The 26,045-nt window shown below is 33.8% G+C and overlaps 1 protein-coding gene across 1 annotated transcript in view; it reads left to right on the forward strand.

The window, feature by feature from the left end:
* The first annotated feature begins 846 nt into the window (after positions 1-846).
* Positions 847-26,045, forward strand: part of LOC140141999 (uncharacterized) — a 199,734-nt gene continuing 174,535 nt past the window's right edge. The window contains exon 1 of the mRNA XM_072163898.1: positions 847-1,170. The gene's annotated coding sequence lies outside the window, so the exon portion shown is untranslated. The remainder of the gene's footprint in view (positions 1,171-26,045) is intronic.

The raw sequence follows: 26,045 nt of genomic DNA on the forward strand, positions 1-26,045 counted from the left end.
CAATGCAATGCAATGCAATGCAATGCAATGCAATGCAATGCAATGCAATGCAATGCAATGCAATGTAATGCAATGCAATGCAATGCAATGCAATGCAATGGACAACCTGTGACATTTGGGGATTTCAGATCCATAAACAGGTCTGACTGACGTTGTTATTATGACTCAATTTGATTACAGGTATGCGAGGGAATTCCCATCTTTTATGAAATAGAGTGTATGCAATAAACTAACCGGAACGGTATAACAATTGAAATGGTAGCCATGTTGGAGGACAGTTCTAAGACAACTTAAGATGACTGAGGGACAGGTCTCTAGATCGATTCCACAACCATTCATACCTTTCACACGTTTTATTGTATTGTCATGCGAATTTTCTCGTGGTACCTTATGGAGGACAGAATTTTATTTAAATGAGGATGACTCTGTTATGAGTGACGTCGTATTGCATACCCTCTATAGTTTTTAAATGTAAATACTAAGATCAAATTAAATTACTCAGGGCGCATCAAATTAGCATTAAAGAGTTAATATAAAGTGAGAAAATACAAGGTCATCATTTAAATGCACTTTCTTTCCCATACTCTTATACATTTTGTCCAGAGCAGGTTTACCTGCACAGCTATTCTAAGCATCAATAACTAGTGATACTAGAACCAATAATGATCACTGTGTTCAATGTATCTTACCAATTTAAGGTTATATCTAGACTCATCGCGCTACAGTCAAATAAACTAATGTAAGGCTAATAACAATCTCTCACTAAAATACTTTGGCGTCACAAATTCCGCAACAATTCGCCGTAGATGGCGTCAATAAAACTTAAATACCAAGTATACTGTCGTCGAGGAATCCACTTTTACGTTGGTTCTTTGAGTTATAACTTGCTGTTATATATCTACTTTCCTGCGTGTTGTATCTGTGGAGTTAACTCCCCTCATATGCCTGTGTTAAGTAATTGCGACCACGGGAAAAAGTGTAGTTTAAAACGCTAGTAAATATCGCTTACACTGTTAGTAAGTGTGTAACAACCGCGCCGATTCCCTAGGAAGGTTTTATTCTCTTCCACCTTGGTGATTGCTACGTATCGGTTTACCTACTGATTTCTGCTGGATCAGATTGTCAGGAGTATTTCCTAATAGATCATTTGCTGGAATCGAGGCGTAGTGGGTAAGTTTTTACATTTTTACTTGTATTAACGGTTTCGAAATATCACGCTAGGGTGATTTTGTTTTGGAGCCTTTTTCGTATAAAAGTCACGTATTTTTTTTATCAAAGAATGCCAAAAGTCGTTCAAAAGTCATAACATCTTGCGATAAAAAGTCTTTTAATTAGAATACCCAAGATTCTGAATTTGGAACACAGATTGATTAATATTTTCTTTGAACATTGTTTTACAAAAGCAAATTATTATTGAATGTGAAACATTGTTTATGTTACACACATAGGTAGCCTGAGGCTTGATTGATCTAGAAAATGTGAAAGGGAAATGCATTTCTGCATCATTTCGATTTTGTTATCGTTTTGTGTTTAAGTTGCACTCAGTTTTTGTTGCAACTGCTGCTTGAGTATAAGCGTGAGATCGTGTTGTGCTACTGAATGCACAGCGAAGCTATATAAATTCAAATTCAATACAAAGAGTAAGAGTGAAAAATTGAACAAAAAAGTAAGATTTAGCGTTATTCTCAGGCTACAGATTTAATCCTAAAGCAAAAGAATAACACCACTTTTTTCTTTAAATCTATAATACACACGTTAACATACCAGGCAAAATCAAGGTGACAAAGTAGAATTACGTTTTAATATCTCAGATAAGCATTGGGTTGATATTAATTTTATCCCAAAATGTCCCACATTTTACTTTGAAAAATGTCATTTGTTTGCTAATGGATATAAAATCGCTTTTTTGAATAAGGATATACAACTCGTTTTTGCACAGTGCCATGATCACAGACAAAGGGACAGAACCGGCATATAAACAAGCGATAACTTAATAGGTGTAAAAAGTAAATTAAGGATTATCGCCCAAAATGGTTAAGTTCCTTCAACTTCTAATAAGAAGTCAGAACGCTAACGCTAACGAAAAATATACATCCACAATCCATAGGCAACTTGGTAAAATTGGTAGCGTATGCGCTCTTAGTCGTACAGAAAGTGAACGATCTGACAAAGTTTCCACCATGCTTTGTTGCGCCTTTAAATTCATGGGGCGTGAATAACGATCATTTTCCCTTTGATACAGAGCAATACATTAACATTCTTTCACGTACTAAATGAGTTGTATTGTAAATCCACAATCAATAACGTTGATGATAATAATTGATTTGGACAAATTTAGGTACAACGATAGTACATTTAGGTAAATATTGAAGAACAGAGCAATTTACTTGATCCTATATTGACGTATATAGAATATTGAAGTCGCAATGTTCAATGCTCAAAAGCGTAATAATTGATGTTCAATGGTGCTTTTCCTAATAAATATTTGTTTTGATCAGAGTCGGTTTAAATCGTTTAAAACATTTAAGCAACCATAGCTTAATGGCAAGATATGCCCAATTAAGTACTTAAGGAAACAATTCTAAATATCCACAATCAATACTAACAACTCTAATTCTTGTTAAGTCTATGTTTCCTCTCAGGAATAAAAAAAATAATATTTATTTATAAACATAATTGCTATATACAGTGATACATTTTTAAACAAAATAGTATACCTTGAGTTTAATCATCCTCGTCGGTATTCTAAAGCAGAATACCTTAAGTATATTTTCCCATTTTTTTAAAATGCATTCATAACGCCATTCTCACCAAAATTGGTATGAAATGTTCAGGTGGATTAGCCATTGTCATCAGCTCTATCAGATAAATTCTTCCAATTTAACCTGGAAAAGCAACTCTCTAATTATATTTCTTCATTTCATTTCGAAGAGTAGATATTCACAAACCACTCAATTTGGTAGAATTTTAACGTTGAATGATAATTCCTGTCAGTTTTGCCAAGTGTACATGAACGTTTTGAAACACTAGGAAATATACAATTATATTTGACTCTGTAAAATAGAATACGTGTCGAAAAGTAGAAGGGACGATCCTTTTTGCTAATAGTTCTGATTCTATTAATGCTCTACATGGGCGCTAGCCATAAGCTTCAACATAAAAAGTCCAAGTTTTGAGATATTTTGTCGAAATATCAAGAGCTATCTTAAGAACCCCTGAACCAATACTAGGCTTGTTTGTACTCATTTTAATACATTTTTCATGCTGATTCCAAATATGGTCATGAAAATTGACAATTCTGAAATTTTTGAATTTTTGATTTTTTTTAAAACTTGTTGTCTGCAGTCGACATCAGCGTGGAGAGAGTTAAGAAAGGCCTTGAACATGCTTTTCTTTCTGTTTGAAATGAGGCAGAAAGAAAATACTAATTTACACCCAGTCAATGGTGATGCGTTTTCTTATTTTCTTACATCTCAGACGGTCGGAGGGAGCATGACCTATCAGTGTTTCCACTCAAATACTTAGAAAAATGGTGAATTCTATAAAGGAGATCTCAAGGCTTGATATAAGGAGTGTAATTTCCGCTCAATGGGCATGATTTATCTCAGGAGGGGGAAAATATCCAAAACATTCGTTTTCATATTATATTGATCTGAGCTCAAGAACCGTAAGACATATTGAAATATGCGATTACTTGCTTCCTTGACTTATTTCCTATAAAGCCAATATACTTATATTGATATTAAGAAGTAAATAGCCAAAACTAGACAACTATGGCTCCTAAATTCTGGTCATTGATTTACTCACAGATGGACACGAATATTTAGGTTTCTCATTCTATCGACAAATTAACAGTTTATCAGCAGTTAATGATTGCATATATTCTATAAAAAATAATGCGGTTAAATGGTAAGAAATATCTTTTGTAGTTATAAGTAACAATATTTAATTTCTTTTACCATCGTTTACAAGAAGAAACCAGTTAAGACTATCCTCTTCACACAATATAATAAGGTACTGCGTTACTATTACCGTTTAACCGTTAAAGCGAGTCAAAGCCTTCATGCCATATTTTTCTAATTCAGTAATTTTGCTTATGGCCCAGCATTGATCTATATAGGAAATGAGTCCAGGAAACCAGTGGTCACATGTACAATTTCCATATACATGTATATCGCATTTATTGATTTATGATAAAAGTTTTCGCTATTTCCTCCCTCCCAGGAAAAATCATGCACATGTGGGAAAACCCATTACAATGATCCTTGAGTTCTTACGTATTGAACCCACACCTTTCTCAATATTTGAGTACAAATACCGTTAGCTTAGGCATCGCTCCGACAATGTTCAGTTTCTCAGATTACCCACACAGACTTCATCAGGATACCGATTCCCCAATCAATAAAAGAATTCTCTGAACAACTTTCAAAAGTTATACTATAATTTGACGTTACTCGTGGGACTACGCATAGGTTTGGGATGTGTACTTGTACGGTATAAAAGAGGGTCTGTTGTGGGTGTTTAAACAAAATGATTTGGCAGTGTGTGGGCGTGGTGTAAAGTGGGTGTGTAGATGTAAATGAATGCTGCACATTGGACATAGCTTGATTCTCTGGTTCGATTTCAGAGGAAGACATACGCCATTGCTCTTAATATTTCAAAGTTATCAATACGCCTGAAGGATGTTGTTGATGACAATTCGACAAATTGATGCGTGTAAGTTGAGTGTCGGCCACAGGGTTCATTTAGGAAATCATAACTACGGGTTGCCAGTATAGATCTGCATGGTTGGTTTCATGTATGAGAACTCCGTCATGTTTGTGTTATTACAGTAGATGCATCTTGATTGATTACTTTCTATACAGTGTAAAATGAGTCGTTTACCGAGCGATACACATTTTCATTACTTTTCCAAGATATTAAACCTGCCCACACATTATTGAAAGCTCCATATAATGCTTTCCGACATACGAACTTCCGTGAAGATTAAAACAATAAAATGCTAGGAAATATATACATGATCATTTATATATTGGCTATTATCCCACGATCGAAGTCAACGATTTGCCGTTTAAGTTGCTCGATCTCAAGGTTGTAATTTGTCTAGCTATTATTTTATAATAATAATTCAAACGATTTACTACCGGCTTTCTTTGAAACCTATATGCACACTTATTGCATAAGCATTAGAAAAAACATGCAATCTTTGTAAAACGATCAAGATTTGATAGACTCAGTTGCTGCATGCTGCGGTTAGACGCATTACAAGGTTGTGGCCCTCTGGTGTGCTCATGAGTCTCGTCTACCAACGATAACATCAACGCAAATCTTTAACATCAGGGTAATAAATTTATTTCAGGACTTCCCAGTAGCCTTAGCTTAGATTAAGGAATACTTATTTTTCTTTTAAAAGATACTTGAACTGCGCTTGAACATTTTCAACGTTTTATGAATAAATTTGATTTACCATTTTTCCTGTGCCATAAATACCAATCTAAACCGAGAAAAGTGCGAGGGAAAAAAGATAAAGGGGAGACAGTAAGTGAAAAGACAAGAGATTAGAGTAGTAAAAGTACTTCACTAACAGCAAAGTAAATAACGTTCTGATCATAAAATTGCTCACATTTGGTACTACTTTGCCGATGCGACACATTTGATCGATTTAGCTGAGTTGCAGGTGCGTGTGTCATTGTAACGCTAGAAACTAAGTCAACTTTAACAGTCACCTACTTGTCTTACATACGTCTTGTAATGTGTATTTATTATCAATGTTACAAATAATACCAGGAAAATCAGGTCGCCTTCTGATAATAAAAAATGAAATATTGCTGAAGAAAATGTTCACTCACATATGCCGAATCTCTAAGTGAAAACCGAAAGTATTATGTGGTGCGTATAGTTTATATTAAAGGAACTTCAACATACTATTTTTTATTCTGTTCGTGTACAAGTCATATAATCTGCTATTCTTTGGGAGTATTAACCATTGTAGACTGATATAGTAATTTGCAGGGGCATAGCAAGCATTAAAATAGCGAACTTCATATTGATCTTGTGCTAAAATAGTCTGAAATTGAATTTTTTTTTCGCGTGCAAATGTCCTAGTAATATCGGGAACAAGATATGTTAGTCCGCCTCTATAGTATACGTAAACCAAACCTTGGCCACTGAATTGAGTGCACATGCCTTTCTCGGCACGTGAGTTCGGGGCCCCATAAGGTAAATCCCGTCCTTGTTAAAAGGGCCCGTACTGCTCCTTGTCCATGGGCCTCTGATGCTCTTGCTAAGCCCCTGGTAATTTGTTATTATTACTGGTTATTAATCCATTCAACAGACGCTAATTGATTCACGACTATGTATACAACAATTTCTCTTTCAGTGGGTCTTTTTCTTTGTAGTCAAATGCCACACTTCTGCATGTTCGGAGCACATGCGACTAAAGTTTGGTAATTGCCGGCAAAGGCAAATACCTTCTCAAACAACAATAGCAGTTTACATAGTCCTCTTCTGTTAACGCTGCTCCATATTTGACATATTATAACGTTCTTCGAAGATCATGTCGGATAGAGTATAATACTTTACAGCGTCATCGAATTGTACTTTAGGAACATTAAGAATTGAAATAGTTCATGCACACGGTTAAGTACGTCATCTCGAAAGACATTCTGTTGCTATACAAATCAATGGCTAATAACGGGAGCAAAAAAAAGAAGAAAAAAGCACGACATTTTTGACCTTCAATTAGCTTTTATCATTTTAGCTTTGAGAACAGTAGTGTTCGTGGTATCTTCCGCCCTTGAGTTTTACACATCGTGATGTACTTTATCATTCTGTCATACGTATTCATCCTGGGTCTCATGTTTAAACCCTAGGAGGATCGACAGGAAATTCACCAGCAGTTAACGTAAAAGTACGATGTAACTTTATCACTTTATTAGGAATGTAGGTGTTGTTAGAACCCAGCTCCCTGACTGAGGGCATAAGGGTTGATATAAAATTCATTGCCCCATTGACATTAAGTAACAAGTACAAGTAACTGGGTTACGCTATTATTTGGTTACAAAGTACAAATAATTATATCATTCACGTCACATCACATTTACGACCTTAAGTTAATTGACGGATATATGACTGTTGACGTGGTTATCATGTGCAGATCGAACGCGGTTCTCGTATTTTGCTACCCCGAGATTGGGACAATTAGCCTCAGTAGCGTAGCCTCCTGACAAAAATGAAAGAAAAAAGTGCCCCTCTGACAAAAAATGAAAGAGAAAATCTGGAGGGCAAAGGAAAAGAAAAGGGGGCTCATTGTCACAGTAACGCCCTTTTCATCCCGATCAGGGGCAAAAATAGTGTAAAATACATTTATGCGCGCTAGCGCTACTCACACACATCGTCTCTCTAAAAACAAAACCGGTATAATTATGTATTGTATGATGCAACTGCAATTGTTTTCGTTTGTGCCCCGAAATTTAATTTCTTCCCTCCCATGACCGAGAAAGCTGGCTACCCCCCTGATTAGCCTGTGACGTTTTCCACGGAGTGCATCCACAACCGCTTCTTATATTAACGAGGCGTCGCGACGCCTCGAGCTTCTTCGCAATACTAACGACGCGTCGTTAGTATTGTGAAGAAGCTCGAGGTCTTGGGTTCGAATCCCGCAATACTGACGCACTTCATGAAGATACTTACCTTGCTTGCCTCCATATGTGTAATGGTGGTTCTAATTAGAGGTTAATAACTGCGCATCGGTTATTTGGAGGGCATTGTGAAAAATCTAAACATTTTGCCTTTTGGAACCGAAGAATATCCCGAGGGGCGTTTATTAATGAGGTTATGAATTAGAAATAAGTGTAAGAGTTTTTGAATAAAGGCGGGGATCCCGGATTCATTTACCAATTCCCGCCATAGAGCTCCACAGTGGCTAAGTGGTTTTCTTTCAATGTATCTCATTATTTTGGCTTAAAATATCAGAACACGTCCTCTTGACACTTGTTATTATTGCCAAAGAATAACAAAATTTATAACAAAATCGAAATCATACATATTTATGGCTTCAATACAATGTGGCAGTGCACGTGTACGATGGGATTGGCTCAATATTCTTCTATATATTTTCAACATTGATCGAAAAAGTTAAAAACCATATTTTAAACCTGATGGACAAATCCCGACATCACCCACTGTACCCCTGGCCAGCCCACACCACCTTCTTCAACACTTTTATGTCCTGGTATCAATTTTTTACACTACAAGTACGCAAACAATCATTATCTATCGAGTCCTTCAAAATACCTGATCATGGGCCAAAATAAATTTTGCACGCTACGCGCGCACATTTTTACAATAAAATCCTTTTCACCCCGATCATGGGCCAAAATAATGTGTAAAATTCAAAATTGTATACATTAGGCCTATATTATAAACATCTCACCGATAATACCGTGTCAAATTAACGTAACCAGGAAATTTTTCGTCAGTGCCCCAAAATGCCCCCCCCCCCCTCCCTCGACAAAGAAAGCTGGCTACGCCCGTGGCAATCCACACCAAATTTAAAATTTAATTTTTTTATATTATGGTCGGGAAGATAGTAACGGAAATTTAGAGAGAAATGCCATTTAAAAAGTTTAACATGATAATTACCGATAATTTCCTCCATGCCTGGTTGCGCCTTCAAATTCATGGGGTGTGAAGAACGGTCTTTTCTCTTTTATACAGAGCGATACATTAGTATTCTTTAACGTACTAAATGACTTGTATCGGAAATCTACAATCAATAACATCTTTGATAATAATGGATTTTAACAAACTTCTGGACAATTATACATTTTATGTAGAATTTGAAGGACAGAGCAATGCACATGGACTTATGATTAAAATCGTGATAATCGACGTTCAATGGCGATTTTCCTAATACGCGCTTTTTGAACAGAATCGGTTCGAATGGTATTTAATCTACAGCCATATAACATAATGTCTTGATTTAAGACATTATGTTATATGGCTGTAAAAGTACTTAATGAAAATATATAAAAAAATCACAATCAATAATAAGAACTATAATATTTTGTAAATCTTCTATAAGTATCTTTATTGGCAGTGTTGTAAAATTTGGTAGAATATTGACGTTAAATGGTGGTTCACCTCAATTTTGCAAAGTGTATGAAGCACTATTATGTATGTGACCCTAAAAATAGAATACGTGTCGAAAATTGAAAGGGAGGATCCATTTACATAATAGCTCTGATTCTATTAATAACGACTTTGAATATGATTTATTTCGCTTGACTTCAGGCAAAAAAGAAAACTATGTCTCACTCAGTCAATGACGGTGTGTTCTTCATATAAATGGATTGCACATTTTGGAATACTTATTGATATTTCAGAACAGACTAGTTTATCAGGTTAAGTGGTAAAATATTTTGAATTTATCCGTACCACACTTTCTTTACTTACGAGTATATTTCAACTAAACACCAAATAAAATTCTTTCGTCCGCTTTATGTCATTATGATGTTTTTCGGAACCTTCCGGACTGTTATTTTTAAAAACAATATTGTTCAAGGTCACGTGTGTATTGATAACATAAGGAGAGCAATAATTTGGAAGCTGATGCTAGAAAGGGACCAAAAAAAGACTATCTATCTTCGTCGCACAATAAGGTACATGCTTTGCAGATAGTCTTAAGGGAAGTGTAATGATCACTTTTCAATTTATAAGTTGACTTATTACAGCTGGGCAGTGCTTGAAAAAAGGAGGGACTATTTTATTGCATGAAAGAGTTACCTAAAAATCACTGAAAAATGCCAAGCTATATAGCCAGAACTGTCCAAACGTCAGAGTAACGTGCAGAAATTACATTTATCATTTTATAATTTTGACAACCAGTTCCCCCCAAATCACTTCAGTGGTTAAAACAAGAAAAGTCTCAGATCATCATAATGTTGAAATTTTGATCATTTGTGGATTCAACCTCCTACTCAATTAAAATTGATAAAAACGTCTTTTTGTTGTGAGAGTTTCATAATATAATTATGAGAAAATCGTGCTTGAAATTACTCTATTTTTCCATTGAAAACTGTGTCATAGAGAATTAGTGGTATTGAACCTCAGCCTATCGACACGAACTTCATCAGGATTAACCATGAAGTATTGCTCATATATTATTATGGCGATAATTTACCAATTCTAATCATGAAATTGGACTCAATAAAAGAATTCTCTGAACAACTTTCAAAGTTAATTGAAACGTCACTCGTAGAAATACGCATTGTTTTGGTATGTGTACGAGGGGTGTAATGGGATTGTTGTGGTAAAGACAATGTATTGGCGTGGTGGGTGTGTAGGTGTTGATGTAATGAGCACATTGGACATTCCCTGGCTCGATTTAAGAGAAACACAAAACCCATTTTTATTTTTAAGTTATAAATATGCCTTAATTAAGGATGCTGCTGATAACAACTCCAGAAATCGATGCTTGTATTTTGAGCATTCGCCGTAGAAGTGATGATGTAACAGTGGCGTATCGTTTGACATCTATGCAGAGGTACCTCGTGAACGTACTAGTGCAGTTCGATATATTCAAAAATTGTTTTAAAATATTGTTATGGTAGTTAATCCTATTATATCATCACTTTTAAGGCGAATGGGGTCACAGAGTTATTAGGAAATAATAGCTACGGATTACCAGAAAAGATATGCATGTGCGGTTCAAAGTAAGCAAACTCTGTCATGTTTGTTAAATTACAGTAGATGCATCTTGATTGATTACTTATTAGTGTAAAACGAGTCGTTTACCGAGCAATACACATTTTCATTATTTTTCAAAGCCATTAAACCTGCCCACACATTATTGAAACTCCGTATACTGGTTTCAGACATATGTACCGCCATGCTGCTTAAAATACATAAACATTATGGCTATTATACCAAGATCGAGGTCAACAATTTTCCATTTAATTTACACGGTGACAAAGTTAAACATACTGGATCTTCCAGCGATTATTTTACAATAATAAATCAAATGATTTGCTACCGCGTTTTTGAAATCTACACACGCGCTCATAAGCATCAAAAAATCTTTGTAAAACGATCAAGATTTAATTGATTCGTGTTGCAGCATACAAGATTGTGGCCCTCTGGTGCACTCGTGAGCCTCGCTTACATCAATGGAAGCATGTAACATGCGGGTAATTAATCCATACAAGGACTTCCCAGTAGCCATAAACTGAAGGAAGATTTATTTATCTTTTAAAAGCATTTAACATACTTGAATGCGCGCTTAAACGCATTATGAATAAATTTGATTTACCATTTTACCCTGCGCCGTAAATATCAATCTAAACCTAGAAGAGTGCGAGGAGAAAAATAAGTGAAAAGGAAAAAAGGTAGAGTGATTGGAAAGACAGAGATAAGAGTAATAGAAGTACTTCACTAACAGCAAAGTAAATAACGTTCTGATCACAAAATTGCTCACATTTGGTACTACTTTGCCGATGCGACACATTTTATCGATTTAGTTGAGTTGCAGGTGCGTGTGTCATTGTAACGCTAGAAACTAAGTCAACTTTAACAGTCACCTACTTGTCTTATATACGTGTTGCAATGTGTATTTATTATCAATGTTACAAATAAAACCTGGAAGATAAATTAGGTCGCCTTCTGAAAAAACAAATGAAATATTGCTAAAACTGTTCACTGACATATGTCAAATTTCTGTGTGAAATTAATATAGTTAATTTTACATGTTTTGGAACTTTAGCATGCCATTTTCATCTGTGTTCATGTGCAACATGTACATGTAACCTGTCATACTTTGAAATTATAAATCATTATAAACTGATATGATTATTTGGTGTTATTATTACTGCTTATTTGATCATTTTACATATAGATGATTCGCGGGCTATGTCCAATTTCCATTTCTGCACGTCTTTGCTTTCCCGGTAATTACAACACTTTTGCGTGTTACAAGAACATGCGACAAAAATGCGGCAATTGGCGGCAAAGGCAACTACATTCTCAAAAAGAAATTGCTGTATACATGCACGATTCTGTTAACGCTGCTCCATAGTTTACGTATCATATTGTTATGCGTCGATCATGTCGGACAGAATAAAAGACTTCACGGCACCATCGAATTGATACTTTAGGAACATTCAGAAGTTATTAGTTCATGAACATGGTTACGTACGTCATCCCGAAAGTCATTATGTTTATATTATAAATCAATGGACAATAATGGAATCAAAAACGATATATTTGACCTTCAAGACCTTCTTAGCTTATTGAGGACAATCGTGTTTGTGATAACCAGAGTGGTATCTTCGTCCATTGTGTTTTCACTTTTACAGACTAAAAATATCATGATGACTCAATAGCATAATATTTAGGCACATTTACGAATTTAAGTAAATTTACTGATATATGACTGTGGATGTACCTGATTGTCAAGCACAAATTGTGGTTTTCGTATTTTGCCATCCACTCGATCAATAGCGGAACAATTAGCCTGCTACAATATTTGCAGATTATACACACACACCCGCTTCTTAACCAGGTGTCGTTAATATTTCATGATAGCTCGTGAAAAGCACAGTGCTGACGTATTGTGCACTTACCTTACAACAGTATTTTGGCTAAATCATCATCTTTTAAAACATTGTGGAGTTTAAAAGTTGTCCAAAACTGAAATCACTATTACAAACAATGAGAAGCTATTAACTGAGCGACTTCAATCACTGCTATCATCTCGTTTGAATTTATACCTGTTGAGTACGATAACATGAGGTCGTTGCACTTCCAACGCAACTGACTTAACAATAGCTCCGTGGAGATGGAATTGAAATTGGCATAATATGTATTTGGATGGTATCTTATATACATGTAGTATATCAGGAGTTTATGAACTGATTTACATGATTTAATTTGGCAAATTATAATGGTCACAGTACTGAATGAATTTGTAGAACCATGGTCGGCAAAGGTAAGTATAATTTGAATTTCAGAGTTGTTTTATTAGGATTTAGGGTTAGGTTAGGATTGAAATAAATGATTAGGTTTAGGAACTGCGGTGCGATTTAGAGTTAGTGTTTAATGTTGGTTAATTCAGTGGTAGTGGTAATGTTAGTATTAATGGTAATGTATGGGTATATCAAGAGTATATCACATATGCCTCAGTTGCAAGGAAGTATTAGTTAATGTTGTTCACGTGATAAGCTCAGACGCTTTTATAAACGAAAATAGCGACATCGCTTTTAAATAAAAGTCGACAAATCGATTTAGTGCTCTGACAGAAAGGTACGTTACACACATGCGCAAAAGCGTCTTTTGCAAAGGCAATCTTGACGTTTTAAAATACAGCTTAACACAAATCGACATATTTTGTAAGTCGTACTTTTTCTTGCATGTACTAGTTGAATGTTTATGTGTTCATGCTGAAGTAGATATAAACGGAACCTGAACTTGAAGCTTTCACATTTTCACCGGACTTAACTAGATCTTAGGTAGATAGTATCGCTGCATTGAAACCACTTCCTCTTATTTATGAGAGCAGTACTTGGAAAAGATATAAGATAGGGCACAAAGCAAACGCGTCGCACATTATGAAAACCGGAGGCATTTCATTATTTCCGCGGACATTAATATCGCTCACACCTTTTTGTAAAGCGCCACTTGACAGGAGGCATGGTCTCGATAATTAGAGAGACAGGTCTCAATTAATAGGATTGAGAATATCAGCGATGAAGATGTTAATAAAATCTGTAAAGGAAAACCAATATGCCGTAGGTCATACGCCAATGTGCTCCAACACATTGAAGATATCACTCAAATTTTTGGTGATGAAAGATATCTCCCTATTCTATGTGAATTGAAATGTATGTATTTATCTGTTCATGTGAAAAAGAAGAAATTGGAAAGGCTATTTCTAATTGGTACTTATAGATTCTAAAACAACAGGCGTCATTTAATATTTAATTTCAAATATCGTGGCTCTAGAGACATTATATTATGTCCATCGATGTTCATATTGTCCAGATATTGTCTATTTTGTTTTTATAAATTAGATTGTAAGTGCTGTAAGTTGCATATTGTCCAACCCATTGTTTGATTTCTAGTGGGCACTCATTGATTGGCTTAATACGCAGCGCGTCCAAAACAATATCGAACTGGGTGTGATTTTCATCTGGTGGTGTCGCCACCTTTTGATTTTTTTTTTAAAGTTGTCTTTGATCAATTATCCCACATTTTGTTATAGCATCTCATGTTTGTACTCCTGAAGAAAGAATAACCGACATTATACAGTAAGCCAAAGCAAAGAATTAAGGTACCAGTTATATTTACCACTGTATATCCTAAATAAAGACAAATATGTCAAAATTAAAACAAGCAGTCAATACCTGTAATCTTTATCTCTGATTTAAGACCTTATTTGTTGAAATTGGTTGAGAATTAAAAAAACGGTGATCTAAAAACCTAATGAAGAAACGAAATCAAAAGTTGCACTTTTGTGTTCTAATCAATGGAAGCCCAGCGCTAGTTCTCTTGTTCGCGAACGCTCTGTGTACAAATCAATAGGGCATGAATGGAGCAAACGGCAACTTTTAAAATATTGGTATCTTCCTTGGGTTTTGGGATCGTCGTGTCTTTATTTCTTGAAAAATTTCAACGAATGAGGTCTTAAATTCGAGCTAAAAGATGCAGCTTTTGGCTGCTTGTTCCAATTATGACATATCTGTCTTTGTTTAGGATATACAGGAGGTGAACACAACTGGTACCTTAATATTTTGGTTTACTATTTGTGTATCGTAATGTGATACTACCAATATGATTTCTTGGTAGCATAACCATAAACTACTAATACTAACCCATTACGATGTCATAAAAAGAAAGTTAACTTTACATATGTCCTTCAAACGCAATCTTTATAATAAACTACGGTATTGAAAGTGTCCCACATTTTGACACAGCACTTATCGTAATTACTTTTACTGTTTATGTACATCATAAGTATAGTATGGGACATTTTACTGTTGGCATTTCTTATTCGCTTGTAAAATGTGCAGCCTTTTCATCTTTATTTGGAAATATCCGGAACAACAAGAGTCTTATTTCGAATACTCTCTCCTCAAAATACCTATAGCAAGTTGTAAGAAACAGCGGATGATTATTTTTGTTTTTGAATGATGAGATGTATACATGATTTTGAAATTTCGGGCTTTCGAGCTTTCGGAATTATTGTCTGGAATAAGGGGATATACTGATGGTATAAGATATTTCTCGCTCCTTATCAGACTTGTCAATCTAATTTGTACAAAACGTTTAATAAAAAGGGCATTTACTTATTTGTTTACAAAATGTGTATGATCTTTGATATTTATATAGACATTTTTCAGGAAACGACAATATTATAAAGCAGACAAAAGTATGTAAGTTTTGTATTACTGAGTAGCAGCATATGTAACAAAGGTCGAGAGTTAATCGAATTATGGAAATTGAAGAAAATACAATAAAACATTACGTACGTAGAACCTCAGTGCCATGAGGAAATACAATTGATTTGTATTGTTAAAACATTTGATCTTAAGGAAACGGAAACAAATTGATTTGCGTAATATCAAAATTGCAATTTTGGTGATAGTAAAGGATCCATTTTAGAAAGAGCGAATATATTTCCGGCAATATTTGTTTGAATTGAAAAAGAGGTTGCAGTAGTTTCAATGTTACCTTGATTCACATTCTATGTTTAGACTAGTCGTATTAAAAGTCTTGACTCTATGGCAGTCCTGTCAGTCTTACTCTAGCCACCTCTTGACCATCTACATTACTATAAATATCTAACAAGTGGGGCCGCAATGGCCATTTAGAGGGAGGAATCTCTGCTGAGGTTCCTAGGCTAGCAGCTTCGTGGTACTAAGTTTTTTGTTTGTTGGGGTATCTATGTGTTGGTGCTGTCGCATAGTTTTATTTCTCTGATATTACTTTAAACTGTATTCATTGGTCTGAAAAAATATAATATAAGACAATGTTTGGAGAATTATTTTCCACTTAATATATCAAAACCATTTTTAGAGGAAAAAATGGGCATAATATGGCTTTTGTCCAGATTGGCAGTCTCTAAGTCTTTTGTACTTTCTAATTTTCAATTTTATTTTACTTGTACACTCAGGGATATGTATTTTGATTGTTAAGCGATTATCAAAGGATCCGCAAACATCAATAAATTGGGGTGTTTTTTTCCGAAGAATTACTGGTAAACATAATGTGGTTCATTGTTCATTCTTATAATATTATTAAAAATCAACAATAACGCCGATGTCATACGTAAATGTTAATATGATTATAAGAGATAACATTCTGAGCAAAAAAAAAGGACTTTGTACTTTTTTTGGTCATTTTATATTTTATAATTTGACCTGAAAATTTTCGCATTTTATCATCAAAATATAATTCAAAATGTTGACCTTATATTACACACTAGTCCTGAAGTTGAATAGCAGAAACGAAACTGGAATTTCTTAATAGAAGTTGCCAACGCTGTTCATAGCAAATTAACCAGTATCTTTAAACTGTCTTGTTTTACAGCTCAACTTACCGTACTTTTCCTAACCAGACAGTCCATGCCAAAATTGTTAATACACCTTTACATTTCATCGAATCTCTTTTTGATGTCTGTCATTTTGAACATCACACTTGAAAGATGTATGCTATGTAGAAACTTTATTTTGCAATTTCATAATTTGCATATTATTAGCATATTTGCAAGAAAAAACATGAAAATCAATAAATACCTATATTTTTCACGATTTCAATATTTTATTAGAAATTAAGCATGTAGGCCGTTTGTTATGACTTGATGCATGAAGCTGTTAAAACAGATTTTGATATTTTTGCTTATTTTTCCTTTTTTGCCCCAAAATGTGTAAAAATCAACATTTTTGGATGACCTATATTTTCTTTGAATATTTATCAAATTTCTTAATTTAGGTATAATACAGTGCAGAAAAAGATGTCAAAAAATCTGTTAAACAGATTTCCAATAAATTTTCCATTTTGGGTTAAATACTCAATTTTCATGCGCGGGATATTTGAAACATAAAATGAAAACATGTCCATTGCACTTTTTCCTCGAGATGTACTATAATGTCAAGGTTACGGATATATTATAATCCTTTTTTATCTTCACTGATCCATCATATACCTATTGTTATGAATGATCAATGAAAAGGTTCAGAACTGGGCTACTAATGGTCTGTCAAGTATCTATAGTTATTTTCATGACTGTGTCAACTCAAAAATCATGCAAGGTCGAATGTAGGAAAAGTATGATCAGTTGAGCTGTATAGGTTTAGTATCAACTAAAATTATGAATGTGTTTGGGTTGTTTGTTTTATGTCTGTTTTTGTATTATGGTGCTTGTTGAGCGTTAGATTGCGTAATAGCGCTAGAGGAATCCTTTAAGATAAGATAAGATAAGATAAGATAAGATAAGATAAGATAAGATAATACATTGTCGGCTGATTTGGGACTATTTTTGCATTTTTCTCAAAAAATAATAATAGTATATTATAGGAGCAAGGAATCCAGTTACTACACTGGAATTTCAGTGACTCAAGACAAGCGGTACGTTATTTATGATAAGAAAAGAGGTACCGCTAGAGTGTACCTCATTTCTTAACATAATATAATGAACCACTTGTCTTGAATCACTGAAATTTCAGTGAAGTAATTGGATTCCTTGCCCCTATAATATCTTTTGTTACCAGTGTGTAATTTGTTTTTGAAAAAAAATGCAAAATTAGTCACAAAATTTATCAGAGGTTGTAGTACCACCTTAAATAAAGTTTTTGACAGCTACACAATTTGAATTTAACTCATTTAATTTCAAACAAAGATATTCATATATTAGGGCAGCGGTAGCGCTCGGCATTCTGAGAGTTTACTTGGGTAGAGGTTGGTGATCTTGGACAACTATATGCAAGAAAACATGAAACTGGTTCCAAAGAAGTTCTTGGAGAAAATATCAATGCCGGTTGGTGTTTTAAATGTAGGTAGTGAGTTGTTGTTTTAACTATGGGTAGGCCCAGGAAGGCCCAGGAATAATGAAGGTATAGGAGAATTGCTCTGGCGTAACGAGAGTTTGGTAATGAAGAACAAGATATGTAATTATGTAATTGCTTAACAAAATACTACATAACAGATAACGAAGGTAAAAATGTAAAAAAAACCTGAAAATTGAATATGCCCTACTTCAGACTGATTTTGCTGATCACCCACATTTGTGTATTGCATTTAGATACTACCAATACATTTCCTTGGTAGCTAAACTAACACTAACCCATTTCGATATTCTTTCACACTCTATGTCATAAATGTCGTATAAGAAAATTAACTTAGAATACAGCAATCCTTCAAACGCAAGTTTTATCATGAACTATTGAAAGTGTCCCACATTTTGACACAGCACTTATCGTAATTACCTTTACTGTTTAAGTACATCCTACGTATAGTATGAGACATTTTACTGTTGGCATTAATGCCCAGAACATCAAAGTTGTTATAGACTGAAGATGCATATTGCCTTTTCGTGATATACCTAAAAGTGGGAAAACATCCTTGTCATTACTTTAGGAATTGGATGGTTGTTTATGTGGTCATGGCGATGAATATAATATCATAAGTTGTGATGATAAGGAGTTCAACTACATGTAACAGTTTTTAAAAATCTTCTTTGGTCTAGAAGAAATATGTAGTCCAATCGTGAAAACCAACATCCTGCCACTTTCGCGTACTCATGTTTTTTTTTAATGTTTATTTTAAATCTGCTGTCTTTTCTCTATTGCGACATATGTAAAAATATTACAACAAGTTCCTTATTTTGAATATCAAATATTCATAAGGTTCGCAATTTATCACGTTTTGAAATAATAAACCTAAGAAACAGAGGATATATCCTTACTTCTGAATATTGAAATTTATTTTGATTGTCAAAATAATGAGCCTTCGGAATAATTGTCTGAAATAAGGGGCTATAGCCTATATTGAGAAACGATGTCAGAACCGTCATTAAAATATACATGCTGTTAGTGCCATAAATATTTCTCTCTCTCTCTCTCTCTCTCCTATTAGTTTGGGTAACAAACTTGTAAATGTCATTTATATAAAGCAAATTTAAACGTTTAATTACTTATTAATAAGTGCCTCTACTTACAAGCATCAAAAAAGTGTGATCTTTGATATTTAGATATTTCGAGGAAAATTACTAATCTCATAAGCAGACAAAGGTTACTGTTACTGAATAGCAACAAATGTAACAAAGGTGGAAAGTTAATCGAATCTGGGAAATTAAATTAAGCAAATGCTTAAATAAAACATTATCGTTTGCTATTTAAGAAACGCAAAAAAGTCGGATTTGCGTACTTCGTAATCAAAATATAAAAATTACAATTTTGGTGATAGAACAGATGCCAATTAAGAAAGCAATATTTTGTTTGTTTGTTTTTGTTTTTGTTTGTATTTTTTTTTGTTCTGTTTTTGATTTTTATGTCGATCATGTCTAGGTATTTACAGCTGAAATCTAGGAGATAACACTGACGAAACTTCAGCCAGACTTGGTAAAGGGGGTCACCGTAGATAGCTGGTCGGGGTATTTTTTTGTAGCCGACAATCGGGCGTTACCCTGATCAGAACCGACTGTAACGAGGTCTTTTGTCATGTATCATCTGTCCCGCCATTACCAGATGAACTAGGGGAGAGCGGAGATTTTTTGTTCCTGCGGGGAATTGAACCCGGGACCTCTCGCACCAAAGGCAAAGACCTTAACCAGTGTGCCACGCCTGTATTGACAAAGAGATTACAGCCGTAGTCATGGTAGTGTCAATCGCACATTGATTCACACTCTATGTTTATCCTGTCAGATTTACTCTATACCATTTTTATTTCATTACGTTTTATTACCTGAAGAGATTTGATCATGTCTTACCTCCTTTTTCAACCAAATCAACGGTAATAACTCTTGTAGTGAGGGATCAACATTTAACCACAAATTGCCTCTGGCAAAACTCGCTTCCTGGGAACCAAATACCACACAAGGTCATTTTATGTAACTCATTGAACAATTGAGGCGTAGCTATAATGACATCATTGTGATCTGGTCAGCTCATTAACAGGTACGAACCTCAGGAGGGAATTCAATTTTTGATCAATTCTCACCAGGTAGTGAAACGTAATGTGTATTTAATTTTACTTACTGTTGTTCAGTCAGAGATATTATTTTTACTGTTGTGAATAAAATTCTGTAACAGATTGTCTGATATAAGCATTTGTATTGAAAGAGTATAAAAAAGATGGAAGAGAGATAGAAAATGATTAAATTACAAGATATGGATCAGAATCACCAACTATGTTAAAATAATTTTACATCAATTTTCAAATAAAAGAGTCATTCACCTTCAAGGCCAGACTGTGAGGGCAAGATAATCTTTGTGTCCTTAACATCTTGAATTTTTTAAACTGAAATATGTCATCTTGTCAAGAAAACCGGATACAATTATATAGACATTTTACTTCTTGAATTTTATTATCACATCAAACGTCATTATTACAAACATTGTATTTCTTTTCAATTTGTTGCAAAGTGCTGTGTTATGTTGTTTATTTAGACTTGTTACGTAAGCTATGGTATACTTTGATAACATTGAAACGTCATTCTGTCACACTGTACATAGGTTATTGTCAAACGATCCGTCAACATTGATAAATTGGTCTTGTTTTCTAAGAATTACTGGAAATCAAATGTGGGCTTTCATTGTTCATTCTTATAATATTATTACAATAACAATAACGCTGATGTCATAGGTAAATGTTATTATGATTATAGGAAATAATTTTCTGAACACATAAAACACCGGGCATTTTGTGCTTTTTTAATATCTCAAAATTTGACCTGAACATTTTCACATTTTATGATCGAAGTTAATTTAATCAAAAAAGTGACCTTATATTACATACAAGTGTTTTGGTCTTGTAGTTATAGAAATAAGGAAATCTATTATATGCAAATATGATATATCTTCTTTATCAGTCCTAAGATGTACAAGCCAAATACAACAATGTAAACAAACATTATGGTCGTTGCAGTAATTTGCTTTAATTCCGTTTAAGTCATAAATTTCTTAATTTTCTCAGACAGATGTTGGGAAAGTTGTTCATCTTTATGTATTACGAATTTAATTTTGAACGTTCATGGTTAACAGAGATCTTTCTCTTTCGCTGCTCCAGAACTTTGGAACGATTCATCTTATTTATTTATTTTATTTATTAACCATATTTAAACAGGGTAACCTACTCAACAAATATTACAATGTTGATTTTCAGTAGGGCCCTGAGACAGACATATAAAAGCATTGAATACACGTCGATTATACATTATTAAAAACCATTAAAAATTGAGCTTACATAAATATTACACAGCATTAAAATACATTATAAAAATATTATACAGCATGAAAATCAAGATTTTGTAATTAAAAATAATTGAAAGAGAAACACGAGGTATTTAAAAACATTTGACATGTATGAGCTGCAAAATTAGTTGTGCTACAATTTCAGGTCTTCTTTGAGTTTCTTTTTGAATTGCATTAGTGAGTTGACTTGACGAATATCTTTCGAAATAACATTCCATAATACGCTACCTTTGTATTGGAAAGAGCTTTTACCATAATTTGTATTGCACTTTGGAACATATAAATCGCCATTTACACTACCTCTAGTGTTAACAGAATGAATGATATTAACTGGACGAAACAAATCATTGAGGTAGGAGGTGCAATTTCATTTTTAACTTTAAACATCATACATCCAGTTAAGAAAATAATACGGTCTCTTATATTCATGAAGCCTAAGGTACGTAACATGTCGTTTATATGAGTTCTGTATGGTACACTTAGTATAATTCGCATTGCCGTGTTTTGGAGTTTTTGAAGCTTATTTAAGTTTATTACACTGCAGCTACTCCAAATAGTAATTGCATAATCAAAATGTGGTAAAACCATAGTGTTGTAAATAGTAATCAGTGAACTTCTTGGAACAAACGGCTAATTAAAATTCTTCTCATGACTGCAAGACTTGTACACACTTTACGACAAATATTGTTGATCTGCTCTTTCCATTTCAAGTTAACATCAATTTGAACACCAAGATATTTGAAACATGTGACATTTTCAATCTCAACATTATTCATATACACTTTGACGTGATCAATTTTACTAGTTTTAACAGGTGTACCAAGTAACATAACTTTTGTTTTCTTCACATTTGCTTTCATAAGATTATTATCAAACCATTTACAGAGTGCATTAAGATCTTCATTTAGGTTATTCTCTATTTGCTTAACATCTTTGCTACAAACATAAATTAAGGTATCGTCGGCATACATGTCAACAACTGAATGTTTTAGATCATTTGGCATGTCATTAATAAATAAATAAATTATAAATAAATACTCTAAGACTCTTGTACGGTTTAAATCTTCCTTGAAAACACATTTGTTTACTCTAGCATTTTATGACAATTTATCTCATGTTTACTTTGTTCATTTACATTTATGTAGGTTGTATTGTGTAGGTATTAATAGTTCGTTATTTGTTTTTCATGTTTAAGCGCTAAGGGACTTCGGTGTAAATCGACTTTTAAATCGTTTTATTATTATTATTATTATTATTAATTAGATGATTATGTCAATAGTATGTTGATATTCACCCTACATCATGTACATATCATGACAAATTATATGACTAAAATACCACTGTAGATGCATCAAAATGATAACACCTGTTGTCGTCATTTTTCTTAGGTTGATCAAGTATTCTTAATGATGCATAGATAATTTACTCAATAGCCTGTAGTTAGATTATATTACGCTGACAACCACTTAGGTTGCATTTGTGAAATTCATTTAATAAACACTCGATCAAATGAGCCATATACCCGTTTTGTTTGGTCAGTGTAATTTAATGAGTGGCGAGAAATTTAATTTTTTAATGTAAATAGGTAGCAGTTTCATAAGTATAGGTCATTGTATTGCTTTTTAATACCAATGAATTGGTTACAAGTGGTAAAAGAGTAAAGTTGACAGGAGTAACATAAGACCTGTGCCACATGCGATATCTTAACGTAACCATAGTATATTTTTCTCTAACTATATTGGACACAAATACCGTAATAATTTAGTGTGAGTCTCCGTGTTCGATGAAAAGCTTAATATAATTTCCTCTAATTTAAGGGATCGGATAACAACGTTTGCACAGTATTTATATACTTTCAGTACTTTTACTTTCAGTAAATATCATTACATTTATACATTTACTTCGAGGACTGTTAAATGTAAAAAATATCTATTTTTAATAATTTGCCATAACATTTGTATTATATCGCAAATTTCAAAAAATAAAAAAATAATTTGATATCAGAAGGACATTCCTCGTATTCAGAATGCAATTTGATATTATCTTAGGACTCACCAAAAATACTGTGCAAAGGTGGGTGACCGACCCCTTAACATAAAAAGTAAAGAAAAGCATCATTATTAAGAATTGAATATTCTCCCAGGGTTCGAACCATAGTCCACGAATACGTAAATTATATCCAATAATGAACATTGTCTCGGACTATGAGGTTCCTATGCTAAGAATGCTTAGTGTGCAGCATGATGAAAAATGTTTTCCTCCAGTGACGAAAGAAATACCTCGATTATTTACAAATATTCCAATGGTTAAATTTGGCGTCTGTTCTCACCTGTGGTTTATCAAATTGTGTCAGTAATAAGCACCCATGATCTGTAAACCTATATCAGAAATGCGCCGGAGGTACTTCGATATGAAATTGATGCAGGTGTAAGGAGGAGACTTTCAAAGCAAAGGGCTTCCGGTGAGAAACTAAAATGAGGGTTTTGGGTAAGAGATGGTCTTTTAGACCTAATTTATAGGGACATCGGCAGCGAAGATAGCCCCACAGAAGCTTAGAGTATTGTCTTTAAAAATTGCTTTAAATAGCTGTGTTATTGAAAAGCAAGTAATAAAAGCAGTGTTAAATTGAAATTGCCATTCAAGGTGGAATCAAATTGAAGTGACAGATCCAGGAGAAATAAAGCGGTGTTGGGTGACTGAGAATAGGGTTATAAAAATGACCCCGGGAAATGCTTTGGCTGAACAAGTTGTATCAATAACGAAGATCTGTGATCTGTAAGACTAGGTTAATCTCAAAAGAGACAGAATTGGCTTTAATAACAAGATATATCATACATATATCTATTTTTAAACAGGATATTTATTGCTATATTACTTTCAATGGATGGATAGATTTGGTATTACAGAGTAGTCAGATTTTATCTATAAGATTACGTTATTATCCACATATACAGAGATACTCTGTTTAAAAGAGTTACATAAATAATAACAGTGCGTGATCTGGATGACAGTTATTTTATAACATAGCCAGAGAAGTTGCTTTAGCTTACAAAGTTGTGTCTCTGATCTGTAAGCCTACGTTAGTTTCAACTGACGGAAATGATTTGGTATTAGACTACGTCATTTCCAATATAGGCAAAATTACTTTAGTTAAATAATGAAGAATTAGGTCAATAATGAACATGATGAAGGTCTCTGGATATATAAGATGTTTTAGCTCTTTATCTACACAATTAAATTATATCGCATAATATAACAAAGAAACAAGGAAAAGAAACTAAAGAAGTAAGAAAGAAAAAAGAAAGGAAATCTAAAACGTGGACCCGGAAACGTGGACCATTATCTCCTAGTAAAATGTCATACATACATTTCGATCAACCCATTTCTTAATAGAAAGGATTTCAACCAATAAGGTTTAAATATAATTTCCGGATCATAATCCATTTCTCAAAGTAAACAAAATATCCCCACCTACGAAAAATGGTTGGGAGCAACCTACAAAGATTTCCCCACACTCCTCTAATCTTCTCAATCATTGCCAATTCTTGCTCTTGATCCCCAATTCCAAGGAATATTGACCTTGGATAAGTTATTATTCCATTTATATATTTCTATTCTTTGGAACTTCATCCCTAAGGACGGTTTCCTAATTAGACTATTATCATGATTATTGGTTCACTTGTGCATAATTATACTCGTACTGCGTACCATATTGTTACGTGGTATTGTAGTCACTGTGGTATTGTAGTCACTCTCTTTTATTGCTCTAACCCAATCATTTCTTTGATTGTGTGTTCATTTTATTTTTATCTTATTTATTTCATCTCCTTTCATATTGGATGGCCATTTTTACTACTATTGTTATTTTGTGTTTAAAGAATCTTTGCAAATAAATGTACGGCGACTAAGCCTTGTGGTTAATGTGTATTGTGTTATTTACATCTTTCTGCTTGTCTTCAGATCCGTTTGTTTATTAATATATTTTAATATTATCTGTTACAGAGGAAAGAATATTAAATGAAAAAAACACGAAAATAGATTTTCTCTATAAATGATTTTGCCATTTCATGGCTCTAGTCGGTTCAGTCTTTCACCCATTCAAATGCGACCTATAATGACTACGTTCTAAGTTGAATATATTACAAAGTCATATTAATAAATACTCAGCCTTTAAGGGTCTTCCTGCAGACACTAGAACAACACTCTTGGTTTAATAAGCAAAGTGTAGAACATCTTTTGATATATTCACGTATTACAATGGACCTCATATGCCCAAAATGTTGTGGGGGTGGTATCAATATCAGATCTGCCCTAGAGTTATTAGACAGGTTATTGATTGGCAATACGGAACTATTTCGTAATAAACCTTGTTGGTTAAGGGATGGGGTATGAACGTTTGGACAGTATTTATTGTGGGACATTAGAGCACATCAGACATATCATTATGCATTCTGAATACGAAGAATGTCCTTCTGATATCAAATAAATTTGATTTTTGAAATTCGCAATGTAATACACATTTTATGGCAAATGATTAAAAATTGATATTTTTGATATTTAACAGTACTCGAAATGAACTGT

Source organism: Amphiura filiformis, chromosome 20, assembly GCF_039555335.1.
Source record: "Amphiura filiformis chromosome 20, Afil_fr2py, whole genome shotgun sequence".
NCBI classification, from domain to species: domain Eukaryota; kingdom Metazoa; phylum Echinodermata; class Ophiuroidea; order Amphilepidida; family Amphiuridae; genus Amphiura; species Amphiura filiformis.